Below are 4154 nucleotides of genomic sequence, written 5' to 3'. Positions count from 1 at the left end.
GCCCAATGTCCAACCAGATTTCTTTGACCATTCCTCCTAAATGTGAGGATAACAAAGCAATTAAATGATATACCAAAATCAGGCAAATCAGCCACAGAAGGGGAATTAGAACTCAATTCGGTCCATAGTCTAGTGCACAGATTAGCAAACTTTTTCTGTAAAAGGCCAAGTAGTCCATATTTTAGGCTAGTAGGCTACATGGTCTTTGTCACAACTCTTCAATTCTGATACTGTAGTGCAAAAGCCAACAGAGACACACATATAAACAAATGGGTGTGGCTGTTTTCCAATAAAACTTAATTTACAAAAACAGGAACTAAGCTGGATTTGGCCCTCCAGTTGTGGTTTGCCAACCACCGATCTAGTGGGTCAACTCACATAATCTGTCAAAGATTGCAGCTCAAACCTCAGCAAACACTAATTTCATATAAATTGAATGTTAGTGAGATCTTACCAGATGCCAACCACCATGAAATAATTTATATAAATTAATCCTATTCAGTAAGACATTATCTCCATTTTGCAGATGATGAAACTCAAGCTCATGTGAATTATAGAAGGTCTCTCAGCTTAAAGTGAAGGAGACCAAATTTGAAAGTAGGCAGCTGGATCAAGGCTTATGATCTTAACCACTTCCCAGTGTTCAATGCATGTAACTTATGGATGCTAAGAAAACATGAAGCCATAAAAAAATGGGCATTTCCCAGAAAAGGGATTGGAGGAGTGATGTGTACTCTGTAAACTTACAGAACTAGAGAGGGAACACTCCTAGCGGCTAGATATCCTGAGCTGGTCCCATTCTGTTCTATCTATGAATGTGCTACTTGCAAACCCACCATCGCCACACTGGAGAATGAGACCTACGAACTAAATTCTCCAGTCTGCTGATGTCCAGGCCATCAGAGGCTCTCAGTTGTCACTGGGAAAGGCCCTGGACTAGGGCAGCAAGAAGAAACATGGTATATGAGTTTAAATCATTCGCCAAACTGGGAGAGAATCCACCTTGTTATGGTCACCTGCACAAAGACTCGCACCCTGCACTTCTCAACTTCATCTTCTGTCGCTCCATGGCCCCATGAGAATGAATGAAAAACACACTTTCAACATAGATGGAAACCAAGATATGATGCTTCTAGTATCTGCTGTGTGCAGGGTGCATTCCCAACTCACAACATCCTCCAAAATAGGCAAGTATTATTTTGTCTTCACAGATGAAGGAAGATGGATCATTAAGACTCTGAATTGTTAAGGCCACAGAATAAGGAGATTCTCAATCCCAAAACTGCTGAGTCAGCCCCTGGGCCTCTTTCCTCTCAGGCTGTCTTCTAATCTTCCAAAGTGACACGCAGAGTGATAGTCTGAAAAAGCAAGTCATATCAGTGTCATTATACAAATATAGATGACTTTATTCAACTGAGGACACTGGAAAAGATCATTAGAGCAACCCAAATCTTAAATGGTCTCCTCATTATGGGGAATTTCAAGCAGACTATTTATCATAATAAATAAAGTAGGAGAGAACTTTGGTTAAATTATTGCCAGAGGTCCAGAACTTACAAGTTCTGCTATCAACCCTTTTCAGCCAGAATTATCTCCTCAGGGACGCTTGGATGCCTGTGGTTACATTACATCCGAGCCAGTTCTTGACTGGGAGGTCACAGGAAAAGGAGGGGAACATTTAAGCTCAGACTCTCCTGTATCATTTCCCATCATTGCTCAGCAGTCTCTCTTTGCCTACATGCCCCAGCAACTCCCCTCACTCCTACACACAAGGCAAAGAAGGCAAAGTGAGGTCTTAATTTTGTCAATTAGATTTTATTTTTCTATTAAATATTGACTCAAACCTCTAGTGTAAACAGAGTTGTTGGGAGCTGGATATGAATAACTGAGAACAAATATTGTCCCAATTTATAAGAGACAGTTAAAATTTTGTATCATTTCTCCTTAGAGCAGATGTAGGAGCTGTTTACCCACACACGCGCGCACGCACGCGCGCGCACACACACACACACACACACTACTTTCTCTAGTTTCTTTGTTGAATAAGAAAATGTCTAATTTACATGTAAAGCCCACAAATTATAGCCGTACCAGACAAGGAAGCAGATGAAGATTGTGATTGATATTCCAAAATTTCCGTCCTGATTTCCCCATCCTCAGAATTAGCCACCCTATAAATCAAACCGACATACGAACATCGGATGTCAAAACCAATAGGTCACATCTGTGAAAAACATCAGACACATAAAAAACTGGATTCTTCTGTTTTCTCTGAAAAAATACTGCCCCCTCCACTATCCCCGTCACCACTTCCACCAGTGTGCTTTAAAATACCCTGTCTCTTTCAAGAAAATATCACTTTCCTATGTGTATTATTCTCAATAATGGCCATTTTTTATTTCTACTTGGTTGTGTAAAAGACTAGGAATTGGCACAATTTCTCATATTAAGCCTGAATGAAACCTTGACTGTTTCTAGGTAAATAGTTATTATTGAGACACACCTGTGTACACTGTCAACCAGGAGCCTAGTAGAGATGGACATCCCCCACTCCTTAAGAGCATTTCTGTTTCTGCTGCTCTGGGTTAACATACCTCAGAACTGAAGGTGCAGACTACAAGTCCAGGAGTTGCAAGAATTGCCTGCTACTCTTAATCATTGCACAACAGCCGTGCAACCTTGGGAGCATCACTGTGACTCAGGGCCTTGGGTCTTCACTCTCCAAGAAGCTCCAAGCACAGATGCTGCTGCTGCTTTCTGCTGTATGAGGGCAACGCTGATGACTCACAAGCCCTGGGACATGTGTTCTGAGCTCTTTTCCACATACGGTGATGGATTTATAATCATAAAATGTTTAGAGCTGAAAAAAACCTCATGGACTATCTCAACACAATTCCCACGTACAGCTAAGGAATCTGAGTAGTGAAGAAGGTAAGCGGCCTCTTCGAAAACTTTGTGGACAAGCTGTCTCAGTTTCCTGATGCCCTTTCTCTTGGCTCCATTTTCAGCTGAGTCATCTGTACGCTCACAAGGTCTCTTTGGTGACTCTGACACACACTTGCCAAGTGGCTGCTGAGGACAGGAGAAGCCTCTGGCTGCTGGAACAACTTTAGTCTTCCTGACACTAACTAGTCCCTGCAGGGCTGATTCATGGCTCATCTCCTACCGCTTGAGCCAAATGACTACAGCACGTTGCACATAGTAGGACCTCAACAGAATACTTGTCTAGTGAATAAAATAAGCTCATCAGCTCAGAAGATAGAGCCACATGGTTTACTTTGTGGTTATAAAAAGGTGAACATATTACAATGTAGCACACTGCAGAAATGAATACGGGTCTTTCCCCAGATCAGGAGGCTGTGAGCCATCATGAACCACAGGGCCATAGTGGCCCCTCACTCTTTCATCGTGTAGCTAAAGGTTCACATTATGGGAGAATTTAATGAGGTGCTCATTGAATAGAATTGAGATTTGGCATCAAAGACATTAGAGAACCTTTAAGACCATGCTCTTATTTTATATATTTGGGAATCACAGATTTGGAGAACTGATGGAATCTGCCCGAGGGGCCCCTGCCTCGGACCCAGCTGTCTTCACCATTCCAGGCTGCTTCCCACATGCTAGAGGGCTTTTGCTCACGAAACTTGATCTCCACAACATGGCACCAGCATGGGGTCGGCAATCTGGGCTGCAGCACCAACTCTATAGGTAGTAATTAACACACAATAACAAAAATAAGCAGAATGAGGATGATGGCATGTAATTTCATTACATGAGTGTTTATTATATGCTGGGCTATAATCTTAGTGCTTTACATGTACAATCTTGTTTAATAATATTTTCGTGTAAACTAATTGGTCAGTCTACTTTCTCTTTCCAAGACTTTGATTTTCACTGAGATAACAGTTACATCACAGGGTTGTTGTGAAAATTAAATGAGATGATGGACACAAATGCAACTATACAACTCTAAAGTAATTTACAAATATCCCTTATTATCCTTGTTACTGAGGTTCCCTTCCTCCCAGGGGACTTCCTATGCATATCGGCATCAAGAACCAGTGAACGGAGGTGTCTTTACGAAATAAAATAAAGTGATTAATCAAGGAAAAATGCTCATAAAGAATATACATTTGATTTTTAGTTCCAGGAAT

General features: G+C 41.4%; 1 long non-coding RNA gene across 1 annotated transcript; it reads right to left on the bottom strand.

The window, feature by feature from the left end:
* Positions 1–1106: 1106 nt before the first annotated feature.
* On the bottom strand, positions 1107–2166 carry LOC112479730. The gene is made up of 2 exons (XR_003046314.1): positions 2092–2166; positions 1107–1358 (listed from the first exon to the last, which is right to left on the bottom strand). It is a non-coding gene; the product is annotated as an uncharacterized LOC112479730 (long non-coding RNA).
* Between the last annotated feature and the right edge of the window lie 1988 nt (positions 2167–4154).

The sequence above is a fragment of the Pteropus alecto genome, unplaced genomic scaffold (assembly GCF_000325575.1).
Source record: "Pteropus alecto unplaced genomic scaffold, ASM32557v1 scaffold21, whole genome shotgun sequence".
Classification (NCBI taxonomy): Eukaryota; Metazoa; Chordata; class Mammalia; order Chiroptera; family Pteropodidae; genus Pteropus; species Pteropus alecto.
The sequence above is the reverse complement of the archived record's forward strand: the minus strand, read 5'-3'. Positions and strand labels throughout refer to the sequence as shown.